The sequence below is a fragment of the Vigna unguiculata genome, chromosome 2 (assembly GCF_037176805.1).
Source record: "Vigna unguiculata cultivar grain cowpea cultivar isolate G323 ecotype 2 chromosome 2, ASM3717680v1, whole genome shotgun sequence".
Lineage (NCBI taxonomy): Eukaryota > Viridiplantae > Streptophyta > Magnoliopsida > Fabales > Fabaceae > Vigna > Vigna unguiculata.
In genome coordinates this window covers 19,384,716-19,400,681 of record NC_140793.1, presented here as the reverse complement: position 1 = coordinate 19,400,681, position 15,966 = coordinate 19,384,716, and positions in this window count along the sequence as shown.

The following is a 15,966-nucleotide window of genomic DNA, read 5'->3' as shown; positions in this document are numbered from 1 at the left end:
TGATGTTGCAAGTGGTTCCAGTGAGGCCAAGATCGAAGCAGGGTAACATGGGGATTTTATGTTTCACCTTATTTTTGTTAATTTTGTAACTCGATTTTATAATCATTGTTCCTGCAGAGAACAAACAAGATAAGTTAGGCACAAGCGTCACCTTACCCATGTAGTCCGCTATCTCCTCAGTTGGCCTCTTCCCGGTTGGTACATGTCGGTTTGAACCTAGGAGGTGTTACCTGCAGAGGGGACTCCGAAGCTCAAGTGAGTCAAAACTCTCAAAAAGGTCAAATCTGTGATTAATGAATCTGTACCTTTAATTACTGGGGTCCACGTGTATTTGTAGAGCATTAATTATGTTTGGTTATCCCATGGGCCGGGCCTTGGCTTGGGCTCTAGCTTGGGCTGTAAGTGGGCCTGGGCCCTAACCCATGCCCTTAGGACCTATTGAACACGGGGGGCTTCGATTTTACTAAGTATACTGAGGTTGTCGGCCTAAACCAACTACTTTCCTTGGCGGTCTGTGTTGCTCATGTGCCGTCTTAAGCAAGTTGTTCTTCTAGACGTCTAGGTTACCGGTTTTGGCCGGCTAGGCCAGCTTAGACCGATTACTTGAATGCTTTGGTATGGTGATCGTTTTATCATTATTTTGTTAAGTTGGCTTGGTGTGGTACACCAGTCCCCCAGCCTTGACCGACATAGGTGTCGGTTAAGGTTGATATGTGTTGATATGCTAGCGGAACCGACTAGGTGTGATACAATCAGTTTTCAAATTGTAAAAACTCGGAGCTTAATTTACGATTATAGTTATTATAACGATTGATGTATGGTTTTAATTTTTCCATGTTTTAGGAAATGACATTATAATAAATGAGGTTTTGTTTTATTTCCTATTTTAACTTTTTGTCTAAGATTCCAAAACTCAACACTTTTACAAAGTTCATAAAATCCAATATATACCTAGCTACCTTTAAACCGATTCTACCTATAATTACAAGTAACTAAAACTTCCTACAATAGGTCATTTGTAGTACAAGGGCGGAAAAAGAAGGCACCCAGATTCCAAGAACATCACAAGACATCAAAGCTTATCAAATAACACATAGAGTAGCTCCCGTTACCTGGATTTCCCGTTCCAAAAGCATTCCTAGAATCCTTCTTTATCTGAAATGGTCCAACCCTTGCCTCTACCGAAAAGAACTCTCACTATCCCTCTTTACTCTCCTTAGGTCCCAAACTTAGTCCTCTCATAAGCCTCTCTCAACTGCCACATGAAAATTACCTCTCCCCTTACTAAACCATCTCCTAATTTATTTTTCAGCCCTAGAAATTAATAAACAAAATAAAAAATGAAATAAAAAAATATTAATGGCAATCAAATGTCATGGAGGTTTCTGCTCCCATAATTTCCCTTGCACTGCCTTTTCCTCTTTGGCTTCTCTAGAGACAAATACTGTTTCCATATCCTCCACCAATGTCACAAAAATAATAAGGCATAAAAATACACTATTTAGTGCTAGCCAAAGTTCAAACTCTCATCCACCCAATTACCAAGCATATGCACAACCAACAAGCCATTACATGTTTCATGACATTTCATGCACACATACAATTATAATTATCATAGCACCAATCATGCATACATGCAAAATAAAAATACATAATTAAAACATCATACTAATAATATACACAAGATTCGAACCCAAGACTATTAGTTTTGAAATGGTGATTTAAGCAAAGAAGGGGGGTTGAATTGGCTATTTAAAACTTTTTCGAAGGCTTAAAATTGTTTTCAATTGAATCAAATAGACTAGAAATTTAGGATGTAAAAGCAGCAAACCAGTACATTTTCAATTGGTTAGAAACTAAAAATAACAGACTAATTTGTTCTTGAGCTATGAAACAGTCGATTAAAAAGACAAATCAGTCGGCTAAAACACTAGAGATTTATGCAGAATTTGCAAATCTAACTAAAAACAATCTTTTACATACTGATTTACAAAGTGGGTGAGACGAGGTAGAGAAAATTGCACAGTTGTTTTTATACTAGTTTACTCAATCATATAGCTACATCCAGTTTATTATGACAACCAGAGCCTGGTTTCCACTATATTCAAAAGTTTTACAAGTCACACACCAAGATTACACTTTTGAACAAAGAAACTCACAAGATTTTTGACTCACACAAAAATGTAGACACATACCCTGCAAGAATCATACTTACAAACCTGAAATCACATCAGGCAAACCAACTAGAGGCACAAGAACATCCAAACCTGATGGTGGTTGTCCCTAGCCAACCATACATGTGTTCTTCAAGCTACTCACAAGCCAAAATGCCTCCAAGATCAACCAAGATCTTCAAACAACGAGTTGTGGCTGTGTATTGCAGAGAGAAAGTTTTCCAGAGAAGAATGACAAAGTTTCGTGCTTAAAAACTCAAAAACGTACCTCTGCTCTCAGAAACATAGCATATATAGTCTGGTTTAAGTGAAATTAGTCGATTAAAAAATAATTCAACTGACTGAAAGCATTCTTACCAGAAACTATATATTGCAAGCCTTTTAACCTATTAAAACCTATTTTAAAAGATTAAAAGAGACGCACTAAGGTACACAAGACATCTAACATATGTCATATAGCCTACCAACATGATATAACACTAAAACATTACATTTAACATGTTATTTTCAAATTTAACACACTAAAACTTAATCTTCAAGTGGATCTTCATGAATCTTCATCAAACACCTATGATCTTCATGCACATGGCTTTACCAATTCTTTGCTTCAAGCTTGCTTGTGCCAACAAAGACCTCCAAACACCACCCAACACGTTCAACCACTTAAGTTAACATTGATCCTGGCTATAATTGAACAAATCAATTCTTTTAGGTGTACCTCTAATCCGCAATTATTGTTAATGAAATATTTACTCTTTTATTAAATTTTCCCAGGTCTTACAAGCATGATCAGTAAGTACAACCACTTTGTAGCCCAAAAGATAATCCTGAACTTTGTCTAAAGCAAAGATTATTGCCAACAGTTCTTTTTCAGTGGTGGTATAATGACTTTATGCCACATAAAGCGTCCTAGAAGCATATGAAATTACATGAGTAAACTTATTAATTTGTTGCACTAATAATGCGTCAAGAGCATAATCTAAGGCATTGCACATTAATTCAAACAGTTTACTCAAGTTTGGTGATTGAAAAATGGGTGCCTCACTTAATCTTTTACTAAGCTCCATAACTACCTCCTTGCAAGAGTCATCAAATTCAAAACTCACCTCCTTATTTACCCTGAAATGAAACTTCTCATAGTTTAGCACTAAGTCTTTCTCTAGTGTAGAATCGCGTTTTTAACTCGCCTTATAGGCCTCGGTTATTGCGGAACCAAAGCCTATAAGGACGCGGTGGCATTTTTGAAATTTTTTGAACTTTTTTGCCTCGGGTCCCTTTCCAACCGAAGCCTATAAGGGTTTATATGCTTCGGTTATCACTCAACCGAGGCCTATAACTCTTCAGTGTTCCCCAAAATTTCAAAATTGCCACTAACAGCAGAGGCTTTGGCTTCGAGTGAAATAGGACCGAGGCCTATATGACTTTATGCCTCGATTATTAATGGAACCGAGGCCATAAACCTTATTTAAGATTCCAAATTCGCGAACCCTGCACTGTTCATCTTCTCTGCGCGAACCCAAATTGCGAACTGGTTTTTCTCCTCTGCGCAACTCCCCCAAAACACAACCAGACCGGGAGCCAACGCGATGTCAGACCACCACGTGCCACAACGACACGAAATCAGGCTGCTGCTACGCGTTCAGATCCATACTTCAATGACAAAGATCGACACTGCTGTGAGCGAAGACGCAAACAGCTTCTGTTGCAACGCCATCAACCTCACCATTGTTGCTCTGTCTTGCGAACCAGATCTGCCTTGCGCCTTCGGCAACCACCACGAGTCACGCTGCTGAAGGAACATCACCTGCGACTTGCGCGCGACTGCATCATCGACACCGCCATCGGAAACCTCTACCACTGCCATTGCAGAATCACCACTACAAGTCGCGTGCCACTGCAAAAAAACCCCTCCCGAGACGCGTGCTCCACCATGGCAGCAGAGTATGAGGATGCAGATAGAGGCAGTGCAGTGAGTTCAAAAGCAAGTTTGAAACATTTTATTAGGGTTCTAAACCCTCGAGAATCAGTATACCAAGATAGCAGATTTGCGGATTTTCAGTTCCAGATTTGGCTTCGGTCCTTTGCAACCGAGACCAAAAGACACTCGCTTTTGGCGTCATCCCAATATGCCTCAGGTCTAAAACCGAGGCAGAATAACAAAAATAACTGGGGCCAAAAGCCCTTACTGCACTGATCCACTATCTCTTCAACACATTTTCTAAGTTGTTTAGACATTCTTCAAAAGACCTTCCAAATATAGTGAAATCATCCATAAAAATTTCCATATAGCTTTCCATCAAGTTAGAGAAAATGCTTATCATACAACGTTGGAATGTAGTTGGGTCATTACATAACCCAAAGGGCATTTGGCCATTGGTAAGTTAGATGACAAAAACTATGCGACTTAGGCATCTGACGTTAAACTTTGGCTTGAGAGTCAAGGGTACTCTCAAAGTGACTAATAATAGTGCATGTTAACTATAATCATTATCAACCACTTTTCATCTTCAATTTAATTGTGAATTTAATTCTACTTTATTGTTCAAGAGTCTCTTTATACTTGTTGAAAGTAGAAATCGCCATTATGTGGTCATCTAATCATAGCATTGACTATGCATATGCTCTTATTCAGCATGTTACAAAAGAAAAGTTTATGAGTTCTTAGTTTATGAAATTTTTTTAGCTTAACAACACTCTTTTAGTGCCATTTTGTTAATAGTAGTATTTTAGGACATTTCTAGTACATTTTAGCTAATTAGGTTATTGGTAGTGATTTTTTTTAATTAGTGAGTTTTATACCAAGTTTAGAAAAGATAATTAGTTGTTCTTTTTATAGGGTAAGGGATAGGATAGTTGTATCGGGATAGTTTTATTACTTTTAAATTCTTAGTTGAAGTTTCAATGTAGTTTTGATTTGCTTATAGTAATCCTAGTAGTATTGGTATTATATATGTGTAGTAGTTTTGGTCTAGAATAGACTAAGACTAGTTATAGTTAATATAGTTTTGTTTAGTTAAAGTAAATTTTAAATGGATATCATTGCTGACTTGGTTCTTTCACCTTTGTTTCAAGTAATTGATCTTAGATTAGTGGCCTTGACCTAGTTAAAAACAAGTCAAGCACAAAATTCAGAAAAGAGAAGAAAATTATATGAAGAAAAAGTTGCCTAAACTTGAATGAGTTTACCTTTTGAAGACACTAAAATACACTTGTGCAAAGGTGATTGAAGAGGAAATTCGAACAAAGATTCACTCAAAACCAAAGAAGAATATCTAAGTGAGTAGAGATGGCTTTTACCTAGAAGGATAAACACTTGCCAATACGCCAAAACTGTCAATAGAGAACGATTTTTTTGTTCATAAGCAACGCTTTTTAGCACTTTCTATTAACAGCGAGCACTTACAAGAAAGCGTTATCTAATGAAATTCAATAGACAACGCTTCTCCAAATAAGCACTATCTACATGTCAATAGACAACGCTTCTCTAAATAAGAAGTTATACCTAAAGAGGTTAAACTTGTAAGACTTGAATAGTGGAATGCCTTAAGTTGTGTGTTTGAGATGGAAGTAGACGTAACTCGTGTGGTTGGGTGAACCAGTATAAACTTTGTCTTAATATTTAATATTGATGTATTTTCTACTGAGTTTTTCATATTTAAATTGTGCGAAAAAAGTTTAAGACTCTATTCATCTTCTTTCTTGTAGAACAAATTGCACCTTCAATTATTACTTTACTTAACCCATAACTATTGACCTTTCCACGGGTCAAGTAGACAAACTCTCAGTTTTTCTTGGGGGTCACCTCCATCCAAGCTTAAAATCTATTGACAAACAAACTATATGAAGAAAGACTCTCGAGGTAATGAGTCTTATGGAAGACTTAGCATCATCTGAAAAAAGAAACAATTATTTTGCTTTTGGCATAGTGCATTGTTGCATCACTACTTCAAACTCTTACATGCTTGTTGCATATCATCCACATATGCATATATCCTCTATCTTTACCTTATATTACTTTTAATATATATTTATCATTAATTTATATCCTAGTTGGTAGCAAAGTTAATATATAAAGGACTTTTTTAGTTATAATATATTTAATCTCTTTAAATTTTTAAATCCTTTTAATTAAAATTTTAACATCACAAAATATTTTTAAATACAATTGATTTTTTTAAAAAAAAGTGTATCTAGATACTTGTCCATGATTTGTGATGTATTGTCGAAATTAAAACTATTTTTTTTTGTTTGATGCAATATGAACAGTAACGCAACAATTAATTCCTTTCTTTGCTAATGTTTTTATTTTAAAATTTATTAAAAAAGGGTCAACACTTAAAATTAAAGAAACAAAGTGATTCAAGTGAATGTTTCAAATCTATAATGTAATTTTCATTGCTATTTTCTTAAGTTGGCTACTGACTAAAGTAGTTCCCTGTATAATAAACATAGGTATAAATTTAGAAAATATAATATCATCATTATGTTTTAGCATTTACTATGAGGAAAGGATTATTCATCAAAATAATTGAAGAAAGTTTGAAAGAAGAATCAAGCATTCGTAGTCCAATGGTTAGGATAATTGCCTTCCAAGAAATAGACTTGGGTTCGACTCTCGGCAAACGCATTAAAATATTATAAATTGGTAATTGGTTTCATCATGTTTTGATATTTTATGATCTTTTTTACTCATGGAAAAAACAATACATTTTCGTTAACGGATTTCATGTCTGGGTTTCTTTTCATTTCTTTTTTTTAGTCATATATCTTTTTTCCTTTTTCTTTCTTCTGAAATTTTGTAATTAAGTTGTTTATACTTTTTTTATAGGTTGTAAAAATTATATTGTTGTTTTGAAACCTTGTATTATTTAGTTTAAATGGCTGACAGTTCTTAAAAATTGCTTTGAAAAGCCTAGTGTGGATAAAGACATAACTTTTCCTAAGTGGGTTATTACGAGATTAGGTGTTGTTGTTGTTGCTAGGAAAGTTGATCATCCTCTATGTAATTCAGAGGAATTATTTATTCATCTTTTGTGTTTTCAAGAGAGGTGTTTTCTAAACTTTTAATTTCTTAATTTGATTGTACTATGATTATTATAGTGATTAAGTTAATCTCTTTATTTAAGAGATTAACAACTGGACGTAGGATCTTTTGATCCGAACTAGTATAAATATCTATGTTGATCTTCTTCCTTATACAACGAAATATTTTTTTAGTTATAATATATTTAATCTCTTCAAATTTATAAATCCCTTCAATTAACATTTTGACATCACAAAATATTTTTAAATAAATTTGATATTTCTTTTTAAAATAGTAACTAGATACTTGCCCATGATTTGTGACGTAATCTCCAAATTAATATTTTTTATTTCTTTGATGTAGTATGAATATTAAAGCAACAATTAATTATTTTCTTCGCTAATGTCTTTATTTGAAAAGTTATTAAAAAAGGCCAACACTTACAAATTAAAAAAACAGAGTCATTCAAGTGAAAGTTTCAAATCTATGATGTAATTTTCATTACTATTTTCTTAAGTTGGGTACTGACTAAAGTGTAGTTCCCTGTATAATAATCATATGTATAAATTTAGAAAACCTAACATCATCACTATGTTTTAGCCTTTACTTTGTGCATAAGGAATATTCATTAAAATAATTGAAGAAAGTTTGAAAAGGGCATCAAGCGTTTGTAGTCCAACGCTTAGGATCATTGCATTCCAAGTAATAGACCTGGGTTCGAGTCCCGACAAACGCAATGCAATATTATAAATTGGTAATTGGTTTCATCATGTTTTAATATTTTGTGATCTTTTTTCATTATGGAAAAAACAATACATTTTTGTTAACGGATTTCATGTTTGACTTTCTTTTCTTTTATTTTTTATTAAGTCATATTTTTTTTTCTTTTTTCTTTCTTCTGAAATTTTGTAATTAAGTTGTATATACTTTTTTGTTTAGCTCTTATTTTTAAAGTTTGTGTAATTGAGTTCCTAAGATTAGAGGTGTAACAATTATACTGGTGTTTTGAAACCTTGTATTATTTAGTTTAAATGGTTCTCAATCTCATGAAGAAAAGTGAGAGGAAAACAAAGTTGGCTACCATTTTTGTATCAAGAAGGTTTTAACAAAGTATCCATTAGGCCTGAATTTTTACAAAAGTGCTATAAATTATTAGTTGCCAAAACATAAGTACCAAAAAAAGATCAACATTTGAGGTAAAAAAGTTCACTAAAATTAAATAGTTTAAGACATCAAAAAGGTTTCCTTATTTCACATAACATTAACAAACTCCTACATTGCACAACTAAAATTTGTCTTGAAATTTGGGTGTTGGCAAAAGAGGAAGATTTAAAGTTAAAACGATTTTGATGATGAGAAAGAATTTCAAGCAAATTGGAAGATATTTTGAAGACAAGTTGATTGATGTTTAAAGCTTTCTTGTAATAAGTTAATTATGTTTTTAGTAGCTCAAATTAGCTTAGAAATGGCAATCAGCTCTAAATCTTTCTAGGATCCTTTAATTTTCGTAAAATTCACTTGATAATCGATTATCACTTAGGATAATCTATCATCCTAAGCTATGTTCAATTTTCAGAAAACCCATTGAAATAATCAATTATCCCTAGCAGTTTGAATTTGTCTTTCCAACTTCTTGACCTAGGTTTTGAATTTCTTTAAATAGAAATTTTTTCGTCTTGCACAATTACCTTTTTAAGAATCAGAGTTCAATTGTTGTGACCGCAAAGTGTTTATCTGAGAGTTCTTAAAAATTGCTTTGAAAAACCTAGTCTGGATAAAGCGATAACTTTTCTTAAGTGGGTTATTAAGAGATTAGGTGTTGTTGTTGTTGTTAGGAAAGTTGATCATCCTCTATGTAATTCAGAGGAAGTGTTTATTCATCTCTTGTGTCTTCAAGAGAGGTGTTTTCTAAACTTTTAATTTTATCATCTGATTGTACTACGACTATTATAGTGATTAAGTTAATCTCTTTGATTAAGAAATTAATAACTGGACGTAGGATCTTTTGATCCAAACTAGTATAAATATCTATGTTGATCTTCTTCCCTATACAATGAAATATTTCTTTAGTTATAATATATATAATCTCTTTAAATTTATAAATCCCTTCAATTAAAATTTTGACATCACCAAATATTTTTAAATAAAATTGTTATTTTTTTAAAACCGTAACTAGATACTTGTCCATGATTTGTGACGTACTCTCCAAATTAATACTTTTTTTTTGTTTTTCTTTGATGTAGTATGAATCTTAAGCAACAATTAATTATTTTCTTCCCTAATGTCTTTATTTGAAAAGTTATTAAAAAAGGCCAACACTTACAAATTAAAGAAACAAAGTCATTCAAATGAATGTTTCAAATCTATGATGTAATTTTCATTACTATTTTCTTAAGTTGGGTACTGACTAAAGTGTAGTTCCCTGTATAATAATCTTATGTATAGATTTAGAAAACCTAATATCATCATTATGTTTTATCCTTTACTTTGTGCATAAGGAATATTCATTAAAATAATTGAAGAAAGTTTGAAAAGAGCATTAAGCGTTTGTAGTCCAACAGTTAGGATAACTGCCTTCCAAGCAATAGACCTAGGTTCGACTCCCGACAATTGCAATGAAATATTATAAATTGGTAATTGGTTTCATCATGTTTTAATATTTTGTGATCTTTTTTCATGATGGAAAAAACAATACATTTTTGTTAACGAATTTCATGTTTGAGTTTCTTTTCTTTTCTTTTTATTGAGTCATATATCTTTTTTCTTTTTTCTTTCTTCTGAAATTTTGTAATTAAGTTGTATATTTTTTTGTTTAGCTTTTATTTTTAAAGTATGTGTAATTGAGTTCGTAAGATTAGAGGTGTAACAATTATACTGTTGTTTTGAAACCTTGTATTATTTAGTTTAAATGGCTCTCAATCTCATGAAGAAAAGTGACAGGAAAACAAACTTAGCTAAAAATTTTGTATCAAGAAGGTTTTGACAAAGTATCCATTAGGCCTGAATTTTTGCAAAAGTGCTATAAATTATTAGTTGCCAAAACATAAGTACCAAAAAAATATCAACGTTTGAAGTAAAAAGTTCACTAAAATTAAATAGTTTAAGATTTCAAAAAGGTTCCCTTATTTCACATAACATTAACAAACTCTTACATTGCACAACTAAAATCTATTTTGAAATTTTAGGTACCCTAGAAAAATTTTAATCTTTGAATGTGTTTTTATTGGGTTTTTCTTTTCCTATTTGGCACTTGCTAGAATATTTATTATGACTCGTCAATGTCAAAAAGACTAATACAAAATAGAAATAAAGAAACATATAATGCTATTTTAAATTTAAAATTATTTATGAAATACATATAAATATATTCCTTTTAATTATTAATATTGATCCTCTTTTGTTAGATTAAGCTTAAATGTTCTAATCAAAGCACAAGTGAATATACGGAACAAACATTTTAATCAATTTTTGGAAGAAAAAAGCATAAGAGAGTACATTATTCCAAAACTATTGTACAAGATTTACATGGATGAAATGATAACTCAAAAGGTATCATGCCTCATGATCACACACGAAGATCAGTTGCTATGGCACAGAAAGTGTGGCCACATAAGCTTGAGACTAGTCTAAAGCTAGAGAAATAATGCCTCGTAAGAGGCTTGCCATATATGTCCTTCAAAGACAATCTTCTATGTGAATCTTGTTTCAAGGGTAAGCAAGTTCAAAGTTCTTTCAAAAGCATGAATGATGTTTCAATACAAAGTATAATGATTTATTTTGTCCAACAAGAACTAAGTCTCTAAGTGACATAAGATATGGTCTAGTAATTGTTGATGATTATACCAGATGGACTTGGGTTAAATTCTTAAGAAATAAAGATCAATCTTATAAATTCCTTTTCAAGTTTATTAAACAAGTTCAAAATGAAAAAAGGACTATCAATTGTTTTTATAGGACTTGATCATGGGGGAATTTCAAAATGGAAATCTCTATGAACTATTTGAAAGTTTTGGCATTACTCATAATTTCCCAACTCCAAGAACACTGCAACAAAATGATGTAGTAGAAAGGAAAAATATAACTTTGCAAGAAATGGCTAGAACAATGTTAAATGCTAACTCCGCACCAAAACGTTTTTAGGCAGGAGTATTAACAAAATTTGTTATTTACAAAATAGAGTTTACTTAAGACCTTTAATTAAGAAGACTACTTATGAATTGTGGAAAGATAGAAACCCAACATTTCATATTTTCACCATTTTTGTGTGCAATGCTTTATACTGAATACAAAAGATAATCTAGGAAATTTAATTCCAAAAGTGATGAAGGTGTTCTTCTTGGCTATTTAGAGACATTCAAAGCTTATACAATATTTAATCTTCATATACGCACTATGTAAGAAGCCTTACATGTGAAAGTTAATGATTTTAAGCTTGATAAGAAATTATCTAAGCTAGAACAATGTTCTAGTTTTAAAAGATAGGTTACAAAGAATACTATGACAGAATTACACTAGTAGACAATCCTTCACCAAACGAGAAGGAAGTAAGTGCTGAAAGTGACTCATCAGAAGGACTAGACACTCCCAAAGAAGAAAGGGAATCCTATTCTCACATGCAAAAATTACCATCCATCTAAAGAAATCTTAGGTGATGCCAAGAAAGAAGCCACAAGATGATTAAAGCTCAAAACCAAGAAGCAATGATATCTCAAATGAATCTAGAAATAAGGATGAAGCTTTAATAGATGAAAGTTGGATACATGTAATGAAGGAGGAGCTAGACAAATTGGAAAAGAACGTACGCCAAAATTATCAATAGACAACTCTTTATTTGTTCATAGACTACGCTTTTTATGCGCTTTCTATCGGAGCGATCTTTATTAATAGAGAGCGCTTACAACATTTCTCCAAATAAGTCCTCTCTATCTGCACATTAATACACAACGCTTCTTTGATTAAGCATTGTGAATTGAATATCAATAGACAATGCTTTCATTAACAAATGTTGTTTATTGGTTGCGTTTTTTTTATAAGTTATTTCATTTTCATTCATTTAAACAAATGTGTTTTACAATACACATCACTTTGAACAAAAAAGGCTCTCTATTGGGTTGATATTTTTTTTTTAGAATTTATTTTATTATTCATTCATTCCTTCTTAATTTTAGTGTTTTATTTGCATAAAACTTATATGATAGCTATTACAATCAATCAAAGGTGAAACAAAATATGATTTAAAAAGTATACGTGCAATGCTAGGCAAGTTTTCCTTTAAAGATAGTAAACAAACTACTATAATACACTTATACCAAAATAGTCTAGCAACCACTATCAAATCAAGTATCTAACCTAAAATGACCCAAGTAACCAACCAATATCAACCTTTAAGAGTAATAAAATTTAATACAAGCTTAAACTAACAGACTAATTCCATGGTATATATGAACCTAACATAGTCTTAGAATATTCCCCAACCAATTGATCGTGCAATAAAAAGAAATTATAGTTCTCGCCAACTGGATAAAACATTAAAATGAAATATAGATATTCAAATTAGCATGAGAAATGACATAATTTTATAAAGATGCAAGCATAACATACAAAGCTATATAAGCATTTACTAATGAGATAAAAATACCAATCTTCCCTAACTTTAATGATTTGATTGCCAGAATATTTTTGACATCTCCCCTAACTAACAACTATACACATTTCTTTCACGTATGAGTTGCTTTCCCTTATTAATGCTAAAGTGGGTTCATCTAGCTTTTCACAAACCACACAATCAATGAGTAAACATGCATGAACACATACTAGCCTTTCTTTTTTATTTTTTTATTTTTACATTCAACATATGATATGCTCTCTCATTCATTAATATGCAACATTGTGAATATAAATGTGTTGAAAAATTCAACATTGCATTGCCTCTGCCTCTTCTTCTACTACACAATAGTAAGAAAAAGGTGCAATTTCATTGCATATATAATTTTTGTAAGGAAAATAATTGTCAAAGTGAATTGATAACAAAATCTTGACATAAACTTATATTTCCACTTGATCATAAAAACTAGTACAACAGGTTTATAGTCAATATAATTGATTAAAATAACTGAACCACAAAAATTAAAAAAAAAATTATGTTTGAGTATATGAGTGTACGTTTATGGAAATTATAATACCATAAATTGAAACTTTTTAATTCCAAGTAACCGCAAATAAAACTCTTGTTTGAGAAAGGAAAATCAAGTACTCACATTCTTATTAAAATAAAATATTGATATGAAAATTGGTCTGTTCAAATCTCAAATGAACATTCTGATCATATTTTGTGGTGAAACAGACACTCAACTTGTACCAAAAGTACTTCAGAATTCATCTATGTATTTATGATACATACATTCAGTGCTAAAAAAATATTCTAACAATTACCAATTGAAATGATAATAATTACTCATTCATAAACACAAATTTTAACATAGGTAAGTTGTAGAAAATAGTATTTGATCCAAATTTGACTTCTTTAGAGTAAGAAGTGAACTTTATAAACATATTATAGTTAACATCATTGATTATAAAATTCACTTAATCAACTGCTATTATTACACTTTTTTCCCCATTGCATAAATTCCTCCACAAGTTACTAGCTCATTGTAGACAAAATATGAAGACTGAAAAGCATGTCACTAAAATGACTCTAAGTATAATAGATGTAAGAGAAACATGAGTGTACCATATTAAAAAAAATTACAACATGTGATTGTGACAGTGAACTCATTTGACCTGGTGATTGGTTTCAGTGTGGTAGTTTCAAAATTATGGAAGAAATTCTCACCAAACTAGTCTAAATCGAACTCCAAAGCTTCTTTCTTTGTACAATAGAATAGCTCTGCTTACTCACATAAATAGAACACTATGCAAATTCACTCCAAAGTTTGTTATAGTGGCTAGGTTCAATTCACTATGCAAGTTAAAAACAAGGACTAAAATCAAAGTCTTTTTAAACATAAAATTAATATAAAAAAGAGTAACTAAAATCCCTCCCTCCCTCTAACTTGTCCACAAAAAACAGATCACATGAACAACTGTGAAAAGCTACCAACCACATAACAATGTCGACCTTTAGATTCTTCATCAATTCCAATTGACCCACTGCTTGTTCACCTCTTGAATTGAATTTCAAATAGAAAATTTCACAAAAGTGTCCACCCTAAGCCCCATAAAAGTCAATAATCTCAAAAAGGTAGGCATATGACAAGTTCAATCGTGTGCACTCCTTTTCACCCTTTCCCCATAAAAAAATTGACTCAATCAAAAATTTCTCAATAATAGAAATCACATTACATGGCGATAAAATGTTACCAATAGCTTTAAATGGTACTTGTAGTTGACCTCACTGTTGGAGCTTTCAGCTTTCAATGTTTACAACACAAACACACATGAGTGTTGACGAAACACAGATGAACACAAGTGTTGACGAAACACAGATGAACACAAGTGTTAACGAAACATAGACGAAAAGCATGAGTGCGGTAGAAAGGAAAGAACATTGATGAAAATAGAATGGGCACAACAAAAATAGAATGGCGCTGATGAAGAAGGGAGTGTGAAGGCGTCGTGCATGAGTGTTGCGAAAAGAAGACAAAAAGCACGAGTGCTGTAGAAACGAACATTGATGAAAATAGAATGGGCGCTAATGAAGAAGGGAATGTGAGGGCGTGATTTTTTTTTATTAATAAAACAAGCAAAACAATAGACAACGCTTGATGAATTACATGGTCTTTGTTAGTATCTATGTACATGGCACTTATCTCTCCAAGCATTCTCTTTTCATCTACTAAAATTAAAAAAAAATAGATAGTGCTTATTCAAAAAAATGTTTTCTAAATTCAATTAGCTAGCGATTTTTTTATAAAGCACTCTCTTTTGGTTCCGTGTTTCTATAGAGAGTGCTTTTTTAATTAAGCACTCTCTAAAGTGCACTGTCTATTGATAATTTTGGCATAGTGTGTTAATTGCTAGGAACCTAAATTCACATGTTGTAAGATACATTCAAGATTTGAACCAAGTTTTAAACTAAGCAAATTGGCTAGAAATCGAAAGAACAATTGCATTTACAAGCAAGCATCAAATCACAAGTTGGTTATTTTGCATGTGAGAAAGAAAAGTTGTTGCAAATTAGCTATGTGAATTTTTAAGGAAAGAATTAAGCTGTTCAACCTGCTGCAACACGTTGAGATCATGAATGGACACTTTTAAAAGAAGAGGCAACCTGCTAGAGATGGCAACGGGTCAGGGTGGGGCAGGGACGAGTTTCACTATCCCATACCCATCCCCGTAGAAAAAATTCATCCTCATCCCCACACCCAAACCCAACGGGTATCAAACTTTTGTCCCATCCCCATCCCCACAGGGTAACGAGTATAATCTTGTACTCATACCCATACCCATTTTCTAACTACTTTGATATTAATTTTTATAAAAAAAAAAATTATGGTAAAAGAAACATAATATTATCAAATATTCAATATTAGGAGGATGATTGTTTCTTCCATATCAAATACTTTGAAATAAATTATAATTGTTTACATTTTAGATTAGAATACCAAATAAAATTTCATGGGAACCAAAACGTTTGTTAGATTTGCAAACTACAAACATTAATGAAATTTAGTTATAAAATTAAAAACTATTTAAAAAAATATAAAAGGAAAACAAATATTCAAATTAAAATATATTTTAAATGTTTGTTAACTTCAATTTTTTAAA